At 42.0% G+C, this 23,981-nt stretch overlaps 1 protein-coding gene and 1 long non-coding RNA gene across 2 annotated transcripts in view; one reads left to right on the top strand and one right to left on the bottom strand.

Moving 5' to 3' along the window:
• Positions 1-23,981, bottom strand: part of Pde3a (phosphodiesterase 3A) — a 289,440-nt gene that overhangs the window by 203,953 nt on the left and 61,506 nt on the right. The gene's annotated exons all lie outside the window — the stretch shown is intronic.
• LOC148122538 (uncharacterized) lies at positions 5,796-9,728 on the top strand. Its single transcript, XR_015737412.1, has 2 exons — positions 5,796-6,219; positions 8,031-9,728. It is a non-coding gene; the product is annotated as an uncharacterized LOC148122538 (long non-coding RNA).

Genomic DNA, 23,981 nt, shown 5'->3' on the forward strand with positions numbered 1-23,981 from the left:
CTTGTTAAGAAGAGATAGACAGGTTTGCCTTGTTCACGGGCTTCATTTTAAAATGGGTCAGGTGTAACTTTTCACTGAAAGAACATGCTTTAGAATAACTGTTCTCTAATAACCTCTCATGTCTCTGGTAAATGGTTAAAGTTCATACAAAGTCTAAGTTCCTATGGTCTACAATTATATAAAGGTCTGAGGACATAAAAACTTAAATAAGATCTAAGGGTCTCAAAATGATTTAAGATACAAATACAAACTATAAGGATACATTGTTACACTGAGATTTCAAAGGTTCAATGTTTGAACATGGACAAAGAGTTCTGAAGAACTGGTAAAACACTGACTACTTACTGTTCAGTCACAAACTCAAGATTTTAAATCGCCTTTGGTTGTCTTCTAAATATAGACTTAGAGGTACTTTTCACTGCGCTAAAATATATATCAGGCTCTCCATATACAGGAAAAAACAATGTTCATGCTTTTTTAACCCAGTCATAGCTTTTGCTAGGACACCAAAGTATAAATCTGTTCCAGCTGTTTTACAGACGCCTGTTAACTGTTTTTTCTGCAATGTAGATTTCAATACAATGGTAATGCTAATATATCTGAAACTTTTATCTTCTTCAATAACAAAAATTCACATAAGCTTTGAGGAATCAAAGTAATAAGGCTTGGATTCACCTGGAAAAAGTTAAAGAAAAACCTCCCAAATGTAAGGATTTTTTTTTCTTTAAGTTCCTGACTTGTGTGACTAGTCTATGTCTTAGCACATTTCCACGTGGCTGACAGAAACTTTAACCATGGAGAACATACAAATTGTAAGCTGCTGAGCTTGCTCCCTGTCCTTTCACCAGGATCAGCTAAGCATATGCTTCGTATAAATGCCCTATTGCCCAGTCTTTGACTAGAATTTCAGCCTTCCTGGGCCCTGACAATCAATGCCCCATATCGGCTGGAAGCAACTATGGAAGAGAATGTGTTGCCCCTGCCCTCATAACAGACTGCAAAAGGTTTTGTCAATAAAGAAACTTCCTGACATAGGGGACAAAAGGGCTACCTATAATGCCAATTGACATATCAAAAAAAATCTGAGATTTATCAACAGATAGATATATTAACTAAAATGATTCTACCATATGATGGGACACTTTACCTGCTTTATGCAGAACAAAAATGTATTAGCCATCATAGGGTCTTTGGTCCTTCTGCTTTATATTAGTTACTGTTGACTCTTAAGCCATTGGTATAATAACTAAATCATAATTCCTATTTGGGTACCACTAAACTGATGTTCATTAAATCCAAAAATAAACTGTACCCATCATAAAGTTATAAATTTGACCCAGTATATAATTTTAGGGGGAGTGTTAGACCCGAAGTTAACCTGTAAGTCCCACTTACCTAAAGACCAGGTAACTCCCTGGGTTTCTGAGAGTAGAAATTCTTGGAAAAAAAAAATCAACAAAATCTCATGGAAAAGTAAGGTGGTCTATGAGTTTTGCCTATACAAGACCCACCTACATGTGCCTTGGGGCCGAGCAGCTGGCACTGTCAGGAAAGCTTCCAGATGGTGGTCCTGATCAAATTCCATCTTGATCAATATTTAAAACTTTTAATAAAATCTTGCTTAAATTCGGGCAAAATAGTGTAACTGGTCTCTCTGGTTCAAGATTACCAGGTGCTTGTTTGGAAGAGATGCATCCTTTACAATGACATCATTGATTCATTAGTCTTGCACAAAAGAGTATTACAAGGTGTCCTTTAGAAGAAATTTTGAAATCACTCAAACCAAGAGGAGAGAAAAGCAAAAGTGAAGGCGAGTTCATAGGCACTTTTTCTTCATGCAAAGCATGAGAGGGAACAATTGAGAAGTATCCTCAACTGGCAAAGTTTTCTTGAAGTTCAGTCTTTGGTTTGCCTCTGGTGGGACAGTTTCGCTGCTTTAATTCTTTCCTGTCTTTGGTCAAGTGATTCCCCCACAGAGGAAGTCACAAGGTATTACTAACATTTCATATTAATATATTAAATAAACAAATCATTAGTGGCCCTATTACTACTCACAGCTTGAAAACTCACAGATAAACAAGTACAATTGGCTCACAGACACACATATCTACCTGCATCACAGACACACATGTCTAATTGGCTCACAGAAACACATGTCTAACTGGATCACAGACACACAAATCAACCTGCATCACAGACACACATGTCTAATTGGCTCACAGAAACACATGTCTAACTGGATCACAGACACACAAATCAACCTGCATCACAGACACACATGTCTAATTGGCTCACAGAAACACATGTCTAACTGGATCACAGACACACATATCTACCTGCATCACAGACACGTGTGTCTAATTGGATTACAAGTTAATGTCTAGTAAAGGTTCTTTACTGTCAATCTATCTGCAGTAACAAGTTTGTCTCAGTTTTCATTGTTTGTTTCTGATGTGTTATGAATCCACTGTAGCTGTCAGTTTTTGTCCTGTGATGTTCACATGCAGAATTCATACTTTTACCAATATTTTATGAGCATCATTTCCTAAGAAGTCACCTAAGAACCATAGGCCACCATCATTCAAATGTGAAATACTAATATTTATTTAATTAACCTCCGAAATGAATGTTTACACAATCCCTTCTTGGGTGATATATTAAATAAGCAAACTACCTCCAAGAGAATATGCTACCTATCTTACCTCAGTCAGTATCTTAAACTCTACTGAGGTTGTGACATATAGATAGCACAATGACAGAATATGTACCAAGTGTGTATGAAGTTTGGGGTTTAACCCCTATCACTGTGGGCAGGATGTAGATAGATGGATGGATGGATGGATGGATAGATAGATAGACAGACATAGATAGATAGACAGATAGATAGAAAGAAAGACAGACAGACAGATAGGCAAATTATTAGTTGACTGGTGGGTAAATATTGATAATAAATGATATATAGATGATAAGTAGATATAAATAGTTGATAGATATATGATAGTAGATATAGATAATAGACATGATGACTGATAAAAAGCTAGGTAGATATATGCATACAAACATACATGCATACATACACAGACACATATATATGCATACATCAGTACATAGATACATGGATAGACAGATTCATAAAATTCCACCTGTCTCTGAAATTTTGTAAATGTGTGACATCACTTCTGTCACTCAGCAAGTTTATTTGTGCTCACGTATGGTGGACATCTCCAATTGTCTGCTCTTCAAGGGGCACTCAGCCTGTTTATGGACAGCTACTGCAAGAGTGAATCCCTTCCAAGAGACAGCCTAGCTTGTTAAGGCGATAAAGGTGTCAATGTTCAATGGGTAATTAATTTGGGGCATCATGTAATTTTTAGCATTTTGCTTTATAAAATTTTTATATTATCCTTTTAATCAATGAATATGTCAGAGTGTCAGAGCTCTGCAGTGTCCTGTGACGTTTCCATGTGGAAAATTCTGGGATATATCCTACAGTCACAGTCTCCACAGGTTAAGGAGGCAGATTCCAGGGATTACACAGCTAGTGGGCTGTTTTCCTATGTTTTAATACTATCTTTCTAATTATACTCAACATTAATATTACCATAAAGTACAGTGATGTACTGAAAGCAATATATTATTTCTTATTGAGTGTTGAATGTTACAACAAATAAGAAGACTTGCTTACATATTCTTTGATCTTCACTTATTTGGCAAGTATTAATTACATGCTTATTGTGTGTAAGGAACCTTCCAACAAGAGCTGTTCTCAGCACTGAGTAGATAAAGCAAATCCTCTTCCTCCTATTCAACTTCATCGTGTTTGGGGACGGCAGAGCATAATGAAACAGTATGTTGGGGTAACATGCATAAAGTATATATACAGATACAGACGGAGGGGCAAGAGTTAGCATATATGAAAGGCTTTAAATGAGGAAAAACAGGGCAGACCATGCTGATGACAACTGGAGTGGAGACTGTAAGGAAATGAAAAGGGAAACCATGTGGCTATTGACAGGAAGTCTATCCCAGGTGGAGGAAATTATAAACTGAACAGCCAGAAGGTAAAAGTCATGCTTCCAAGCTCACACAGGAGCAGTGAGATGATGTGACTGAAGTAAAGCAGGGACAGCATTAGAAGATGAGATCAAAGAGAGCAGACCCAGCCTGGCTGAGCTCAAGGGCTGTTTCAAGAACCCTGGGCTTCATTCTGAATGAGAGGTGGAGCAATCTCAAGATTGCAGGAAAAGGGCCTGAGCTGACTCTGCCCTCAAAGGATTAGTGATGTGGCTGTGTGGTGAATAAATCACAGGGTGAAAACAGAAAGCCTTTCAGGGCTACTCCGATGATTGAGGCAGCAGACCAAGATGGCACCTGCATAAGAGATAGAAAATGTCGCGACTAGCGTGCATATTTTGAAATGGAGATGAATACATTTGCAGATAGACTGTGGAATGCAAGAGCAACCAAGCTGGGAAAGATGATTGAGCCCTGAGCAAATGGAAAAATATAATAGGATAATCAATGTGTCAACATCCTGATTTCCTGAACATGTGTCCTATTTATATTCAAAACAAGGGGAAAAAATCAACATTGTACAGACTTTCCTCTCTGGTCTCTTTGAATTCTTAAATACTTTTGCAACTGAAAATTCTGTTTTTCTACCTTTATCTCAGCACAGAGATAACACACACACAGAAATGTCACAGTAGGTCAGTAAGCAAAAAAAAAAAAGTGAGAACAAAAATCTGTTAAATGAAAGTCCAGAGTCCACCACACAACATCCATGAGGCTACTTTTATTTATCTGGACCTGCTGGTTAAAAGCAGTGCTTTCGGAGCAGTGCAGCAGGCGGGCTAGAGTAGCATAGAACTCGTCCTGAAAATGTCTGTCTGAGCAACAAAGGCTGCCACCTCCCTAAATCCCCATGAAGGAAAACAGATAGTCCACTTCACTGGGAGGAAAGAGAGCAATGTTTTCAATAGGGAAATAAGCTGTGCTCAGAGATTCCTGCTCTCTATCACCTGATGAAGACAAGCCAATGCCAAGGACAGTGACGATGTAAGAATGGGAGGCTATTCAATCTCGGAGTCAGGGGACCTCTTTCTGCTTGTTACCTACCCATGTCTGTCAGTAAGGAGAAGCCAAAGGATAGTGAGGTCATGATGAGGAGCTTCTAGCCTCACCATCTCTCCCAGCATTCCCAAGGTGGGGTCTGTACATACTCTGAGAAAGAAAACCAGTATTCTCCAGTCATCCAAATACTAGGCATATTCTATCCTTCATTCCTCCTATAGAGAGTAATAATGCTCCTTCATTGAAAATTTTGCCATGTTTAATGGCAATTAACTGCTTAACTAGTGTTTTTCACAGTTTTTCCACCAGTAGGTATAAAGAAAGACCTTAATTAGGACAAGAAGAAAAGAAAGCCATTTATAGACATCCTATGGGAAAACTGCCAAAGCTTGGTACATACATTGAAGGTTGCCCTCACACTGAATGAATGTGATGGAGAGTTAAATAGCACAGATGACTGGGTGCAATACTAATGACCAGGAAAGAGAGGAAATTGTATATTAAAATAGCTTCATAATTTTAAAAGTTACTTTCGTTCATTTTTATGAGTCAGGCATGCATTGACGAGTTGCTGTATTCTGTTCTACACAAATTACACTCAGAACAAAATAATGAGCAAGAGATGATTTCCAGCCTTGCAAAATGCAGTCTGAGCCATCATGAAGAACATGGGCCATGATTCAGAAGAGCCTACAGTTAATGTATTTGGAAGTATACAAAGTTGTAGAAGGCCGCAGCCACATTCTCCATTATCAAGATGGCGCTGACATCCGGCTTCACCGCCAGGTGAACGCACATGTGCTCGGTAATTTCCCACTGAGTCCCCGCCTACTCCCGAGGCATCACCTGGGACTGGGAGCAGCGGACCTATCCAAGAGTGACACGTCCAAAGCAGGGTCTGTTTCCTATATAAGGGATGGGTTCCATCTTATCTGGGTCTCCGCCATGTTGGCTGATGCCCGCTCTCCCAAGGGGCATTAAAGCTTTACTGCAGAAGTATCCTATGTGTACCGCGTGGTTCTTGCTGGCGAGACGGTAGCGCGGGACATCTGGTGCTGATACCCGGGAAAAAGAAGAACTTTGCACCGCCGGAGACCCCTTGGACACAAGGAGGATTCAGAACTGCAGGAATGCGTGCTCAGAGAGGTACGTTCTAAAGTACAGAGAGCATATCAGAAACTGAGCAGCAGTGGGAGGTTGTGCGCGCACCCAGATAAGTTAAAAAATGACCCTCCGGTAAAGAATGGGGGAGACAGAAAAGAAAATAAGTTAAAAAGGACCTCCCAGTGATTTTAAAAAAGTAAAAATGGGGGAGAAGGCTGATTTACAAGGTCAAAAGCTTTATTTTATGTTATATGTGTTGTCTTTTGTGTACTGGATAGGAGAAAGATATTTAAACTTAGAAACTGCTAAGGATATGATGTTTTGGGAAAGAGGTTCTGTTTTCGTCTCCACAGAAAAGGAGAGCCTAAGGGTGTACTTGGGATTTATGTGGTTTGAATCACCGAGACCTCCTGAAATGTTGTAGTGTATACCCCTAAGAATACAACGGCCCAATAACAGCAGGAAGCAGCCAAAGAGACTAAACGACGCCCAAATTCCCTAAAAGTTTAAATGAGGTCCTTTCAAGCCTGCTTCTCTGAGTTCAGCTTTGCTCCATGCACCGGTTTGGGCTCGGAATGGGTGCAGCTGGGGCTGGAGGGCGGCTGGAGCGGAGCTTTGCTCTGTGGCTATGGTGGGGAGCACGTTGCGCCGGCTCAATTGGTGCGGCTCAATTGGTGCGGCTCGGTTGGTGCCTGGCCTGGAGGATGTCACAGCGGTGCCACAGGCAGCCGGGCCAGAAGGCTTACAATGTACCTAAAACTGTGCCGGTCTCTGAGGGTAAAATGGCTCTGATTCCATTTGGCTATGCTAAACGATGCTAACTTCAGGCAGGGCTGGTCGTATTTATCATAATAAAAGCGCAATTAAGGTTTAAATGCAGTAAACAGGCAGTACCGTATTACATCTACATAGTGCGACTTAAGTTTTTAAGAACTGCTTAGCATTTTAAGAACTCAAGTCCTCCTGAAAGATTGCTATGTATACGCTTGGCTTGTCTGGTGTTTCAGGTTCCGCAGGGAGATGAATGCGAAGGGCCCTTGGATTTGGGGGTGATTGGGTCGTTGGCTGGATCTGTGAGAGTTTACAGCCGCTTTTGCTGTGGCACAGATGTTGAGAGTTGGCTAGTAGGGAAGCGGCCCTGTTCGCCGCCTCTCCCATTGGCCCCTTGAGCCGCAGGCTCTGGCGCGGACCTTGAGTTATTGCCGGCCTGTGCAGCCTTGGTCTGGGTGTCGGCTCCCGCCACACTCCGCCACCAACACAGCCTCAGACCTCAGAGAACGAGGCTAGGGAAGGCAGGGGCACCTGGGGGTGGAGCCGCCACTTCCTGGCCTGGGACAGGCGGAGCCACACAGCGGGACACGGGGATCCGCACAGCGAGCAGGCCCAGGGCCGCGCACAGCCCTTGGATGGCGGGCGGGCTCTGGAACCCAAGGCCACCTTACCGGCAAGGAATACAGGAGCCAATAAATCTTAAATCTAATATCAACAAACAGGGCCTGGGTTTTTCCTAGGCGCCACTGGGGCAACACGGCCCATACCGTAAAAAACAGAGATCCCCATATGGGTTCCCCAATGGCCACGTCATCTTAGGACTCCAGGCTGGAAACAGGAAAACGGTTTTCTCATATTTTTAAAACAATAATCTCATCTGTGCCAGATTTAAAATGGTTTAATTCTAAGGCCTACTATAATGACACAGACAAACAAGATTGCTCTTTAAAACAGAGACCTATAGGTCTCTAAGTTCAAGACCAGCCTACTTCCAGTACTGACTGTGCTAAATTTTTACACTGAGTTTTTTAATACTCTTAAATGTTATTTTGGGAGAAGAGTTTGTTTATGTTTTTTTCTAGAAATGCTACTATTCATGCTGTGGATTCATCTGTCCAGAGGCCTGAGGACAAAGCCTCTGCTATGGAGCTGTCTGGCCTGATTGCTGCGGAGCTGGCGGGTTCCTGAGGGATGGTCCAGCTCCTGCCCTTGGTCTGTCAGTTATTGCTGTGTTGTTGTTGTACATTGCAATGTTGTTGTTGCTGTGCCATTGCTATGCTGCTGGATTTCCCCTTGTTTTGTCAGTTATTGCTTGCTATCAGTTTCCCTTATCCTGTCAGTTATTTCTGCTAAACACTATGGGTATCTTCAAGATAGGTTACAAAATGCCATGGTTATTTAAATTAAAAATTGGATAAATATCTATTTAAACAAAAAGGGGGGAATAATATAAAGGAACTGCCCCCGATGCCAAGAATGGCCATCGCCATGGCTCTGTTCACCATAAATTTTTTAAATCTGGATGATAATGGCCAAAATGCTGCAACACGACATTGTTCGGATCCGCAGCGGCCCAAAGATTTGGTTAAGTGGAAAGATGTGCTTTCTAATGAATGGAAAGGCCCGGATCCCATCTTATTGAGATCCAGGGGAGCTGTTTGTGTCTTCCCACAGGATCAAGAAAGCCCATTCTGGCTGCCAGAGCGATTGACCCGAACAGTGAAGAGTGATCCACAACACACGGATTCGCCTGAGGACCTGGCTGCTGTTCCTCCTGCCATTTTGCGGATGGATGACAGAGCACCGATGGAGGACACTCTCAGCTTTCCCGAAGCTGTTACCAGTCAGCCATAGGATGGCGGTGTTTCCTCGACTTTTTACAACCAATATGACTCTGGGGCCCCTCATACCATCCTAGAGATGATTTATAAGCCTGGCCGTAGGACTCCAGTCCTGGGCCGTATCCCTCATTCCCCTACTTCAAAGAATGGGTGGGGGTGGAAATGTTTTGGAACAGTCCTATGCTATGGATTAGTGTTTCTCCTCTGGATGGTCTGCTGACTCAAATCCTAAAATCGTAGGGACAAAGTGGTTATTGCACAAGTGCTGGCTGCCCTGGAACAGGGGGCCTCTACTGATATGTGGCTATCTATGTTAAAGCAGTAAGGTTTAAGCCAACCAGCTCCTGCACCCCTAGGACTGTGGTCCATTGCACAGGGTGGAGTGCTTGGCTTAGCTAGCCCTGAAGGTTGTCGAGCTGAAGAGCATCACACAGAGAATGGCCCTCTCTGAGAGATAAGTCGCTTTGCTTAAGGGTTTCCTGCCATATATTCCCTTTCCCAGAAAATTGGCAAAGGGCAGGCCGGATAGGTTCCAGGTGTCATGAGCCTAGGGACAGATTCCGTGTAAGCCCATTTTAATGTTTTCATTTTGGGAAGTGCGACCTCTATCTTTACCTTCCTAGGGAGTTGCCTTTCTGCAAAGAAGTAAAATTAGGGGGAGATGTAGAAGGCCGCAGCCACATTCTCCATTATCAAGATGGCGCTGACATCCGGCTTCACCGCCAGGTGAACGCACATGTGCTCGGTAATTTCCCACTGAGTCCCCGCCTACTCCCGAGGCATCACCTGGGACTGGGAGCAGCGGACCTATCCAAGAGTGACACGTCCAAAGCAGGGTCTGTTTCCTATATAAGGGATGGGTTCCATCTTATCTGGGTCTCCGCCATGTTGGCTGATGCCCGCTCTCCCAAGGGGCATTAAAGCTTTACTGCAGAAGTATCCTATGTGTACCGCGTGGTTCTTGCTGGCGAGACGGTAGCGCGGGACACAAAGTATTTTCCAAGAACATGTTCCAAGAGGAAGTAAAAAGTGAGGTGTGAATTTTAGCCAGGTAACAAGATGGTTGGTCCAACAAGGTGTAGAAGAAGAGCCCAGGGCAGGAGTCAGCAAGGAAACAAAGAGAAACATAGGGTTGGGATGATTCCTCAGCTGGCAAAGTATTTGACTCATGAGCACAAGGACCTGAGTGAACTGTTTTTTAAAATGGTTGGATGTGTAGAGTGTGCTTGTAATCTCAGCGCTGGGAGATGGAGACAGGTGGATCTGGGGAGCCTTGAGAGGCTCACTAACCATCCAATCCTCTGAACTCAGTAAATTCCAGACCCTCGAAAAACAAGATGCATGGTATCTTAGGTACCTCACACATGTGCACACACATGTACACACACATGCAAATACACCCCACATGGATACATACACATATTCACATACACAAAAGAAACACCTATGTGAGCATAATATACCTGATGAATGCTCAAGTTACATAGTGAAATGCACAGACTCCTGTGTGCCATGTTCACCTGGTCTCAAAATACACAGTGAAATACACAGACCCTGTGTGCTGTGCTCACCTGTTCTCGCAGGAGAGGCACTAATGTTTCCAAAAGGATCTAGCACTCTCAAGGCAGAAAATTTCTCTACTCCAGAGTGACAAAGAATGTGGCAAAAAGACAGGGGTCATTCTGAACTCCCTTTCATATTTTAAAGGTGTAATCAATCTTTTCCTATTCACACATAAAGCAGAAACCCACAGGTCAGTTGGAAACCAGTGATCAGGTATGCGGTGCTTTAAATGAGAAATGCCTTCCATAAGCTGACATATTTGAACACTTGGTCCACCTGATGGCATTGTTTGGGGAGGCTATGAAACCTTCAGGAAGTTCAAAGAAACACATCATTCATGCAGACTGTGGCAGCTCACAGCCTCGTCCTACTTCCTGATTTCTCTCTGCTTTCTGGGCATGATCACTGAATTATGATCAGTCAGCCTTCTGCTCCTGTTGCCGTGTCCTGCCTGCTATTCCCCCCATTAAACACTTCAACCCTCAGGCACCGTCAGCCAAGATAAACTTCTTTTTCCTTGGGGTGCTTTGGGTCAGAGCGTCCTATCACATCAACAAAATGGTAAAGGATACAAACGCTAAAGAAAACTGCTAATCTACGGAGGTTTGAAACATTCTAGGATTTGTACTCAGAGCCACGTCCTTAAATATCTGAGAATTTTTCAAACGACTTCTCAACTCTCCAGTGTGTCTCAAGTGACTGGGATATACTTCTGAACACTAGAATTTCTACTGATGCGCCTCTGAAAGAATTCCAAATGTAAATTGTCACCATGTGTTTCACACTTGAGGCCCCAGCTCCCAGGCGACTCTGAAAGCAGAAGGATCAGAGTTCTGGGAGTGGAAAAATCATGTGGAGGACATGTCTGAACACATAGCGAAAGACACACATGATCTAGTTATCATGTTGATGAAGCTGAAACTCTTTTCTGTGGGTAACCATACATTCATTCCCCTCACTCATCCTTCACTCTGATTTGGTTCTTTAAAAACTCCTGCCTTGTGAGGTATGGTGACACCTGATGCTAATGCCTGTACTTGGGAAGTAGAAACAGAAGAATTGGTGGAATGAGACCCCATCCCCCCAAAAAACAAAGCATAAAAAAAACAGAGAGACAGAGAAAGAACTTGTATCTCTTTCCTGGAGTGGCCATGAGGCTCAATGGTCGAGGGATCTAGCATGTGGGAGACCCTGCATTCAAGTACAAGCACCAAAAAACTTTAGAAAAGAAACCCTTCCTGCCTCAGACTGCTGTCAAACAGAAGGCAGTACTTGTGAATTCATCAACACTATATGCTAGCACTCACTCACCATGACACACAAGTTGTATACTAGTAAGTATTTAAGAGCTCAAAATTCAGATGTGATTGTTCAAAAGATACAAACACATACTCCTAAAAGCCAGGGTTAAACAATCGGTAGTTGGCCCTTGGTTGGAGACAAGGAGCTTCTGAGTTAGTTCTTAATTTGAATAGCCTTCTCCCAAAAGGAGAGATCCTACATTAATGGTCATTCAGACACCCATTTCACATGTTTTTGTAGTATTTATGAAGCTGCCTTTTACCAAAGATATCTCTGAACAGAAGAGAATTTTCCATCTTAAACACAACTTGGCATTGATCATATTCAGCTGATACAATAAAAATACAAGAAAATCTACTTTTGCTTGGTTGAGTCCAGAAATTAATTCTTTTCTGAAAATGCTCTACTATTAGAATTCCTTTGGACAAGAGGAAACTCTAATTCTTGCCTTTGGCCTGTGGGCCCCTAAATATCAGAGATGAGACTGATTCACTGCTGTGCCCACTGGTCTAAGCATAAAACTCACAATCTTTGGCAACCCACAACACAGCCAATATACACCTGTATTCAATATACACCAGGGAGATGAGTAAGCAGTCTAGAGAGAAGCTTTATGCATAAGGACAGTAGGTATAGAAATGACCAGTGCTTATGGTAACAGAAGAATGTGGTCATTGAAGTTTTTACCTATATACTGGTGTGTGTGTGTGTGTGTGTGTGTGTGTGTGTTCTTCTGCGTGTGTGTCAAAGGGTGAGGCAGGAGGACTACAATTAGTGTGAGACTAGCTTGAACTACATTGTCAGTTCAAGGTTAGCCCAGGCTACAGAGTGAGGGATCTGGCTCAAAACAAATGAAACCAAACAAATACAATTTTCACAAAACATTACAATTGGTCAGTTCATTTGTCTGTGCTTCCCACCACCTTCACTGTCACCCCCAAGCCACCACCTGTCATCTCCCATCTGGAAAGTCTGGCAGAGGTGACTCAGGTCTGACACTAATCTACCTGCAATTCACATTCCATGCTATTCCTACGAAGAGCAAAGGAGACTCTGCTACTCTACTACAATGCCACATGCTGGCCAAAACCTACCCAGCCCTCAATGTGTCCTATAAGGGTATGCAGAGGATGTCACCTGTGTGTGATGCCAACAGTGTCCTGTCAATGCTTTTCCCCGGCCACTCCAGCTGTACTCTCATCTGTAACACTTACACTTGACTTTCTAATGCATTTCCCCTAGACGTTCAGATGCCACTCTGTCTCCTTTGTTGATGCGGGAAAATTGTCTGTATTCTGTCAATCATATTTTAATAAAACGCTGATTGGCCAGGCAGGAAGTATAGGTGGGAAAACCAGACAGGAAGTAGAGGTGATGCAATGAGAACAGGAGAATTCTGGGAAGCAGAGAGGTTCCTCTGCCACTCCTGCGCAGATCACTGAAGAAGCAACATGTAAGCTGCCCCCGCTGGAAAAGGTACTGAGCCATTATGGCTAACATAGATAATGATAATGAATTAATATAAGTTACAAGGACTAATAAGAAGCCTGACCCAATGGGCCAATCAGTTTATAACCTTATGGAGTCCTGTGTGTAATTTCTCTTTGGGATTTGCCAGCTGTTGGGATACCGGGCGGGACAGAAGCCCCAACAAGCCAGCCCCCTCATGCTACACTTTGTCCTAAGATGCCATGGTCCCTTCAACCAGTACTATCTCCACATACCAATCTGTTTAACACAGCTTCCACAGCCATGACTACCTGGAACCAACCCTCACCTTCTGTATTTTCCTTCACAGCATTTAAACCATCTGACAATCTTCACAAGGGAGGGATTTGAAAAGAGCATAAGACATTATCTCTTTGTTGCTGAGTCTTCCACATGCTTGGTATATAGCCTGTCATATAGAGGACTAAATATTCACCAGGATAACATTCTCTAGCAATTTATCAACAGGCCCCAAAATTCTGGGACTGCAGAACATATATGTAACAAACAAGGGTACCTTAAGCCATGTTACCTTATAAAGAGTCTAAAATCATTGTGAAGATTAAGTCTTAAATACATGAAAATAACTAAGAGTCAGTACCCTTTTGGCTCACTGCTTGCTTGCTGGCTGAGGTGCAGAGCTGTGGTCCTGCTCACAAACTCACCATTCTTTCTGCCTTGCCCCAGGCTCCAAAGCAATGGGAATGAAACCCTTGAGACAGTGAATCAAGCTAAGCCTTTCGTCTTTACCAGCTGACTGTCTTTAGGCGTGTGTTACAGTGACTGGATGCTAGCACACAGCCCTCCCCAGATGTGAGATCACCTCTGGGAGTCCTCATTCTTGGGAAGAGCTGCCTAAGATGTCACAAAGAGCAAAGCACTGTAAGCAAGCTGGAGGAGAACAGAGAAATGAGACTTCCCGCTCACCCCATCTCCAAACACTTCCCACTGCTCTTCATGTTGGAAGCCCCCAGTCATAAATGACCATCTTCATTTTATCCCACTGGAGAAGAATAAGGAAAATGACATTTCCTCGTGCCTTGAGCTTATTCAGTTGGACAAAGGGAGAGGGTCACTGTAACAGGAGCAGCTGAGTCTTCAGATTCTCACAGAACAAGACCCAGTCATGGGAAGATCTTCATTTCAGGTATGTGGGAAGAAATGGGTCGAGGGAAGAATCCTAAGAGTATGCTGTTTTTAACTTATTTGGTAAGAATGACTAGTTTCCTCCCCCTCTGCATCTCTTGCACCATCCAAATGTCATGTCTGCATGCATGTTTTTCTGGAGGCTATCAGAGGCACTGCAAGGTGAGAGGGATGAGTCACATGCTCATCTCACATGCTGTCACCGTGTGTGTGTGTGTGTGTGTGTGTGTGTGTGTGTGTGTGTGTGTGTGTTCAAGCTTTGTGACCTAGAAAGGCGAGGCACGGTATGAATGATGCACAGGCTACAGGGAGCAGAGGGTGTCATTGGGCTATTTATATCTCCAGGAAGGAAAAATGAGTGCAGGCAATGACTGTATACTCCAAGGACTGGGTATGCGGAGATCATCTGGAATAAGCAATAAACAAGACAGCAAGGCATCGGTGACAGTGGGAGATAAAGGGATAACTGTGTCCTCACACTCCTTGCTTCTTCCAAAATCATCTGCTTTCAAATGGCCTCAGATTAATCCCTTGCTATTTTCCAGAGCACCTCAAATCTAAGTCCAAAGCTTAGATACCCACATTGCAAAGAAACCTTCTTTCCACACATTACGCACCAACATTTCAGTATGACCTTCCAAAGGAAAGTCTCTGAGAAATGAAAGCAGTTTTGAGAAATTCCTTGATAAAAAAAAAAACCTCATACTTTGTGTGTGTGTGTGAGTGTGTGTGTGTGTGTGTGATTTAAAAGTGTAGGAAATGAGACCTACCCACCTGCAGCATTCTGAGGAAGAGTGTGTTTTCCAGGGTACAGGCTATGCTTCCTAAGGGTGAAACAGCTTCAGCATGAGGCAGGAGACAGGGTTAGCATTTCTTCATTGCATTAAAGATCAGGAATAAGAAAATAATTCTTTGGAAATGTATGGCCATTTCTTTTGTAAACAAGTAATCGAGTCTAGTTGTTTTAAAAGATTGTTTTTAGTTTTGATTTCAAGGCAGGCAATGATCGGGGGCCTGTAAGTGGAACTTCCTTCAGAAGTAACTCTGATGACACACGTGGAAGGAAATCACTGTCATTATGAGCCGTCAGGTTTTCATATCTATTGTCACTGCAAGTTACTTTAAACTAGAGCTACTCATGTGTTCAACTTAGCTAGTGCTGTATGCCACATAGAGGAACTTTGAAAAGAAATTACATGCAATAACTGTAATTTGACAGAGGGGCAATATTGGGAATTGAACCTAGGGCCTCATGCATCATAGGCAAGTGCTCTTTGACTGACCTAAATTTTCAGTCCCTAGTCAATAATTTTAAAAGACATTTTAATATGGAATATGCACTATGGTTGGTAACCAATGATAAACTCTTATCTTGGTATAAAGCTATATATGAATATGTATTTTGCATCAAGTAACAGTTTGCAAGCACTTAAATATTTAGCAAAAAAACGAGAACTAAGGAGCAAAGTGAAGGGTCTGAGTTGGGAAGGGCCATCCAGGTGGCATTAACTTAGGAAAAGGAGAGGAATAAGATGACAGAGATTTCAAAGAATGAAAAGTGGTTGTGGTGAGGCTCCAGACACCAGAGAGGCCTAGGTCACCATGGTGAAGAGCTCTGATATCTGCCACAGACCCCCAACAAACACCACTCAAGACGTTGGCTATGACGTGGTGCCTTCTTCACCCACTCTGCACCTGGTTAGTCTCATTCAACCACCAGATCCAGATCAAGGCCTATGCACTCTGTGAACTCTCACCTCTCTGAGTGCTCCTTGTGCCTCAGGAAAATCTTTAGCTTTTTAATTATTCAAACCTGATGATTGACCCTAGGGCCTTACACATGCTAGAGAAAGTGTACCATCCAGCTATATCCACGGGCCTCTAATCTTTTGACTCATAGCTACACCATAGATTGAACTACTTCACGGCACTTACTTACATAGTCTTGCAATTTTTATCTCAAATATGTTCTATCTTCCTTTAATCATTAGTACTTACTTATATCTCTATATTTTCATAATGGATTTTAGTAGCAAAATCTTGACTATGCCATTACTGTTGAATAATTCCAGAAATTGGATCCAATGTTTTTTGGTTGAGACAAGGTCTCATGTATCCCAGGATGGCCTTGAACTCCTGATTTTCCTCCCTCTGCTTCCCAAGTGATGGGATTACCACACCAGACTTGAATAAGATTTATTTCTAACAAATAATTCATTCTTAGTTTATTCATAAACTATGTTTTAATTCATAAAACATCATAAATATTGCCCCAAACTGGTCATTTCTCCTTCTTTGGGGCAATAAATACTAAAGGGTAAGACAGGCAGAATCATTCTTCTATCATGGTGCTACACATTGATGACAGGTTCAAGGTAAAATTTACTGTGTCTGAGAGAAAACCCAGAGTTCTACATCGCAGAAGCAGAAAGGGAAGAAGCTAATCTCCCTGTGATTGGGGCAGATAGCATTCATCACTCTCATGGTCATAAAGATGTCACAAGGAAGATAATCCTCTCAAACATCTGGCTGTTGAAAAGGGCTCTCCCACCAAGTAAACTTGGTCCTAATCTCAGCTGACTGCTGCAAATACCATTTGAAAAAGCTTGTAGACATGATATGACTTATTGGAAGAAAATTTAGATATAAAGAAACTGAAAGGCTGGGGAAGTGGTTTAGTCTTAGGTTATAAAGCTTTTGCCTCACAAGGACAGGAACGTGAATTCAGATCTCCACCCATAAAAGTTGGTGTCAAGGAGGCAGAGACAGACAGATCCCTGAACCTTATCAGCCAACTGGTCTAGTCAGGTTAGTGAGCACCATGTTTAATGAGACTCACCTCCAACAAAATGGTGGAGAGCAATGGAAGAAGATACCTGTTGTTGATAACTGACAATGTGCACATATATGCACCCTTGAGCACAGATCCATGTATACAGGAGGGAAGGCAGGCAGGCAGGGAGGGAGGGAGGGAATGAGGGAGAGAGGGAGGGAGAGAGAGAGGGAAGGAGGGAGGGAGAGAGGGAAGGAGGGAGGGAGGGAGGGAGGGAGGGAGAAAGGAAGAAAGACAAGTAAGAAGTGAGGGAGGAAGGAGACGGGGAAGGGGAGGGAGGGCATGAGATAGTATGGGGAGGGAGGAATGGAAGGAGGGAAAGAAAAGAAGAAGGGAAGGAACAAATTAGAGGATGAATGGTGGAAAGCAGGAAGGGAGAAAAGAATGGAAAGGAAGGTGGAGGAAGGAAAGAGGGGGGAATCTCTGGAAAACATGAGCACAGCTAAGGCCTTTACCTTAAGTAATCCAATAAAATCATATAATACTTGAGGAGTACATTCTTCTAACCAGCCAGTTTCTCTGAGCTAGGCTTTGACTGTAAATTGGTTCTCTATAAAGTCTTTCTGGAGCCAGCCCCAAGCAACCTGTAGAATCACAGAATCACTTACCAATTCCTTTGCCCTCCTAAATCACTGTGGGATTGAAGTCTTTTGAAGGTCAATATATAAAAAAAATCCTGCACTGAGCACATTAGGGTATCTTTTTATACTCCATTACACACGTGACATACTCCCACACTCATCCTAGCCAGCACTTGATTAGATTCTTTTGGAAATTACACCCTAACATGACTTTTGTAAAGTTCCTTATTTTTATATGGTGCATGGATAAAGTCAATCAGAAGGAATGTTAGCAAGAAAATTAAATATTGATTTAAATGGGTAAAATAGGCAAAAAAAATATCTGTCATATAGAGTTCATTTAGCAAAATAAAAATTGTCAGCCATCACAAAGTAAAACTCTCTTTGGTAGTGCTAACTCTCTGGGTCTACATTTTCCAGACTGGTCTGTGCAACATCCTGCTGGCCTGACATGGAAAATGTGCCTGTGGGTGGGTCTGGGGAGGGCAGCGCAGTTTCTTTTTTAAAGTCCTAATTGGAAACAGATAGTTAAACAATACAATAAACTTTCTGTCCTCTACAGATATTTTGAATTTATGCATTGCAGAACTATAAGGTACAAGGGAACAGTAATTAGCTTGAAAGAAAAAACTTCACAGAGTTCCCTTTCGCCCACAGCATGAAAAAAACTATTAATCAAAATATTTTGTCCCAGGAGATAAGTACTTACCAGTGTCCAATGATCTGAGTCTTTTCAAGTGGACTAAGTCATATGTCAAATGGAGTTTTTATTTGATTTTCTCCAAATGTTGCTGTAGAAACTTAAAAAGTGTTGAGATGGTGCTGTTTTTTCCCTCCCCAGATGATAAGGACCAGTACAGTGAGTGTAAAACCTTCTGTTCACGATTCTCTGCCTTCTATGCTGACCAGAAGTCAATGTGAGTAGATGACACTTGTAGAATATCATCTATAATAAATATTTAGGCCAAAATAAAGTCACAGAGGTTCTCTAGCAAGGTTGCGGTCTCGCTGATAATTTCTTTTCTGATTTCCCCTCTCTTCCTTCCCAAGCTAAGAGCCTGTAAGGATCTGTTACCTTCTCTGCAAACAACTATAGAAGACTTCAATCTTCTCCCTTTTGAAACTATTAGAACATATTAAATGAGAAGAAAACTCTAAGAATCCGGAGTGTGGATCAGTAGGGACCAGTAGCTATTTTACAGAAGGAAACTAACAGTGCCACCCACAATGTGGGTGATGAAGACATCATGGCAGACATATCTCTAACTCCAGCATGCTGGATTGCAGTTTATATCTGAAAACACACTATCTTTATTCCAGCTAGATTTCTCACTACTTTTTTAGATGAATGACTGTTGAAAAATATTTTCCCATATTACTCAATTATTCAGTGTAAAATCAACATCTAAAAATAATTCCATGTTAATTATATGACCTAGGAATGAAAAGAATCATTCTTGGCTTACAGTAGATATTTATTGCCTTGACAATGCCACATTAACATTATATGTGGAAATTTCTGGAAGAAAATGACTACCAGATAATTATAGCCTCTTAGTAAAGGCAGAGAAGCTAGCTGCACCCAGAATTAATCCAAAGTGTAGGAAACTGGGTCCCTAACAGTCAGGAAGCTACTTGAAAATGAATTGGGAGTCATCTTAGTGTATTCTGGAGAAAAGGGAAGTTAATTACTTCTAGCAACGATATCTTCATATTCCAGAGCAGGTAGAGTCCTTTACAAGGCAGGATCACACCTACCAGAGACCCAAGAGAATGCTTAGCATGAGTCTGCTTTGGAAGACAGTTTTAACAAAATATTTTCTAGGTTTGACTAGTAATCTTACTGAGAAAAACAACTAATATTTAGCCTCAGTTAAAATAAAAAGCATAGGTACAAAGCTGATTATCTAAGCAGTAAAGTGCTTGCTGCATGCAAACATGAGGACCCGAATTCTGATTCCCAGCATTCATCTCAAAATGCCCTCCATGGTGGTCCATGTCTGTAATCCCATCACTGGGGAGGAGCCGGGTCAGAAGTATCCCTGGAGCTTGCTGGCAAGTCAATCTAACTGAATGCATGAGCTCTTTGCTTATTGAGAAACTCTGTTTCAAAAAAATTAAATGGACAGGGGTTGAAGAAGACACCTGATGTCGAGCTCTGACCTCTACATGAACCCCCATGTGCAAGTTCATCCCAAACATGAGCACACACACACACACACACACACACACACACACACACACACACAAAATAAAACTTTTTAAAAGAAGTATAACATTGAGGAAAGCTTTAATGTGAGTAGCATGGTATTAACTCTCTATGTCGTTAATGTTAAACTTCTGGAGAATGGGCTAAAAGGATGTCCACTATGAGAAATTATGATAAGCTATGGGACAGAAAACTGCCACTCAGGTCCCAGAAGAGAAATGCCCAGAAGTCTGCTCAACCATTCTGAAAATGAAAGTCCTGTTCAAACAGAAAAAAAAAAACCACTTGGATATCTTAAAATATATTTTAGTTGAAATAGAATTAGAACACTTTCCCCCTCCACTTCCTTTCTCAAGTCCCTCCCAGGCTCCTCTCTCCAATCCCATCCATGTTTCCTGTCATTCTCTTGTTGATAGCCTCTATTTCTTTGATTACTTTTATATACATATATGTATGTGTAAACATGTATGCATACAGATAATATTAGTAGATAATAGTAAGCAGATGATAGATAGATTATATATAGACAGACAGATCAATTGATCGATACATAGATACATAGATAGATGATCTTTAAGTTAAATCACATGAGCCAATGCTTCTTGGATACTTTTTCTATCCTAAACCCCACTAAGAGTAAAATTGAGAATATGATGGAAGTCATATAGAAGATATTTGAATATCTGTAGTCTTCATTGTAGCACAAATAATAAAAACCTAGAGATAGATATTGGGGTTCAACCTGAAAACCAGAAAAGCAAGGCCGTCAAGCCGCTAGAAAAGTCTTACCTCTACCAAGGCTGGGTGACTGCAGACTAAGCAGACTAAGCCTCTCTCTCCTCTCATTTTATATTCCCTCTAGTGCTGGGATTAAAGGCATGTGACTCCCTAGTACGGGGATTAAAGGTATAGACCAGCATGACCTGGATTTGTTTCTGCACTGATCTTGTGTAACCCATGGTAACCTTGAACTCAGAGAGATTCCTTCTGCCTTAGTCTCCCAGATCCTGGGATTAAAGATTTGTGTCACCATTTCCTGACCACTAGTGGCTTTAAGCTTCACCTCTGGTCTTCAGGCAAGATTTATTTAACAAAATACAAATAATATACCACTATAATTCATTCCAGTTTCAAATGGGCATGGGATCTTTATTCATAATTAAAGCTTGCCATAACCTGGATCTCACTCCATAAGAGGAAAAAGAGTCTCAGGTAGAGTGGTGCACATGTGTAATCCAATCATGTGGGAGAAAGGGGTCAAAAAATCAGGAGTTCAAGGCTAACCTCAGCTCTAGTGCGAATATGAGGTTAGCCAGAGCTTATATGAAACCATGTTTTAGCTGGGAGAGGAAAGGGGAGTGAGAAGAAGGGATGGCTTCCGTGTGCAATGAGTGAGGGAAGGCAGACAAACCAGCACAAGAAGATCTCCGTATGTTGCGTTCTTCAGTCACTGCTCATTGAATAGCATCTTCTACTTGATCTCTGCTGAGATCTATATTTAAAGCAGTCTTTTGGCATTCTGACCGGGATAAGGTGTGAAACATGTTCTATCAACACAGAGTTTACCTTCAACCACAGCCTTGGAAGAATCCCAAACTCCTTTTGCCATCTTTTTGCAATCCTTAAAGCTGCACTTCTTGGTTCAGATCATTTTCTATTTTTGTAAATAAACAATAAATAAATGCAAGTGTGCGAGGCTTACAAGACTGTAAGCCACTCTTTCGATGCAATTGCCTTTGCTAGTAGGACAATCAGACCAATGTCCATGAGTGCAATACCCATTGTGACCATTAGAAGGAGCTGAAGGGAGCACCCTTTGCAAAGCATATGAATTGGGTAAGCCACTTCTTGGCAGGAAACTCAAGAGACTGAAGAATGCTAGCATGAAGCACCCTACTCCTGACGATAAAGCAAATGGACCAGACACTATTGATGCATTTACTGCCTGTATATATTATATATAGTTATTGTACTTATTGCATATAGTTTTTCTTATATTAATTATAGCCTTCTATTTTATTTTAGACAAAAAGGGGAAATACAGTTGCATATTGTTTGTGTTTTAATAAACAAAACTTGCTTGCAGATCAGCAAAGCAAAGCAGCCAGCCACTGGCTCTTACAGATCACCATGCCTCTGTGGCCCAAGAGCTGTCTGTGTTTGCTAAGGGTGAGAACGGAGACACAGGAGGATGACAACAGCTATCCTTAGGAAACCTATGCACTGCAAGTGCTGGTCCGCCAACCTTCACAACAGTTTCCTGTTGTTTCCTGCCAGTTTCCTGCTGGCTTCTGGTCCTCCTCAAACTATACGAGATGATGCAACTCACCTGCAAGAGATGCCCTACAAGTAGGTGTGGGAGGAAACCAACATAACATGGGGATGAAAAAGTATCAAATTTGCTATTTTTTATTAATTTTATTGTACAATATTCAGTAGCCTATCCTACATAAAATGCTTTGTCATTTGGAAAAGAAACATATAAAACTGAAAATGTCTTTAAATTTGAAATAATTTACTCAACTCACATTTTATTTTTAAGCCTTGAGTTCAAACCTTGTGCTAAAGATAAATGCTCACATCATTTTCTCAGGCAATTAATATTAGCCTCTTAGTGAAGGCATTTGACTTGTGTCTCCCTAAACATTGCATAAACATTTTCCATTTGGGAAAAAGGAAGGAAGGAAGGAAAGAAGGAAGGAAAGAAGGAGGGAGAGAGAGAGAGAGAGAGAGAGAGAGGGAGAGAGAGAGAGAGAGAGAGAGAGAGAGAGAGAGAGAGAGAGGAGAGAGGGAGAGAACAGCTATCATTTTCCAAACTTTGAAACTGTTAGTTCATGGTGCTTTTATGACTGCAAAGATCAGCGTTTGTGAGCTTGTTTTATTACTTTATACTGGGTCTGATCATCTGATTTCCTGGAAAAAGTACAAGATCACAGATCACAGGGCCGATTGACGGGGCCTTGCCTGTGCTGAGCCATAGCTGATCCATACTGTCTAGAGCAAACCACCAAGCCTTCCTGCAACAGTTTCTGATCTACGAGTGACATCTGCAACTGCTTTCTGAACGTTCCCAGCTGTGTGTGCCCCTGACTCAGCTCACAGGCCTGATGCTTCACATGAAGTTCTCTCAGGAGCCTCCGTGAGGACCATGACTTCACATCCCAGCATTGTGGGAATGTGCTGCCACTGAACTCCCAGATTTGAAAAATGCTATTTGTCTGTTCTTCATGATCACACAGAATGGGCAGAAGCCGTGAGGAGTTTATGGGGCAGGCCTGACTTGCCTGCTGAGCTAGCCACAGTGCTTGAGTTCACTCCCCAGACCATATAAAGAGACAGCACATACTTGTAATAGCAGAGCTGGGTAGTAGAGACAGAGGACTCTTGTGGACAGCAGGCCAAACCAAACTGAGGAGCCTGAGGAACAACACCCAAGGGTAACTCCAGTCTCTATACACAAAGACAAACACACACACACACAAACAAACAAAATTGGACTGGGGAGATAGTTCAGCAAGTTCAGGGGCTGTGTGCTTTGTAAGCCTGACAACCTGAGCAGTTCAATCCCTGAAACAAGACAGAATCTGTAAAGATGTCTCCCTCTGTGGCATGCACATGCACACAACCACACAAACAGTAAGTAAAACTGTAAAAATTAATTTTTAAAAATAACAGGTAAACACAGTGGGTTCTTTAAAAGATGAACTCAAGGAGCATGTTGTATAAAAAGGATTCATGTTCTACTAAGTCAGAAAACTACGGCCCCAGATTTCTGTTTGTCTCAGACCGCATGTAATGGTTGGTTTTTAAATTGTAGGGTCAATAATGCCTGGCTGCAACACTAACGAATTTGGTTCTCCTCTGTTCGTGAATATGCTCATGGATGAAATTGTAAAAGGTTACACGGCCTTCAGAAGTTTAAAGCTTATCCTTTGCCAAGGGTCGAGTGTTTTAATGACCTTTGAAAGACAATGAGGCAGTGTGCTAAGCCCTGTGTTTAAATCCCTAAAACATCATCGCAAGCAGCAGAGTCACCTTGGAGAACTTTCTCTGTGGGCACTGCTCTTTGG

Source organism: Myodes glareolus, chromosome 3 (assembly GCF_982192425.1).
Source record: "Myodes glareolus chromosome 3, mMyoGla1.1, whole genome shotgun sequence".
Lineage (NCBI taxonomy): Eukaryota > Metazoa > Chordata > Mammalia > Rodentia > Cricetidae > Myodes > Myodes glareolus.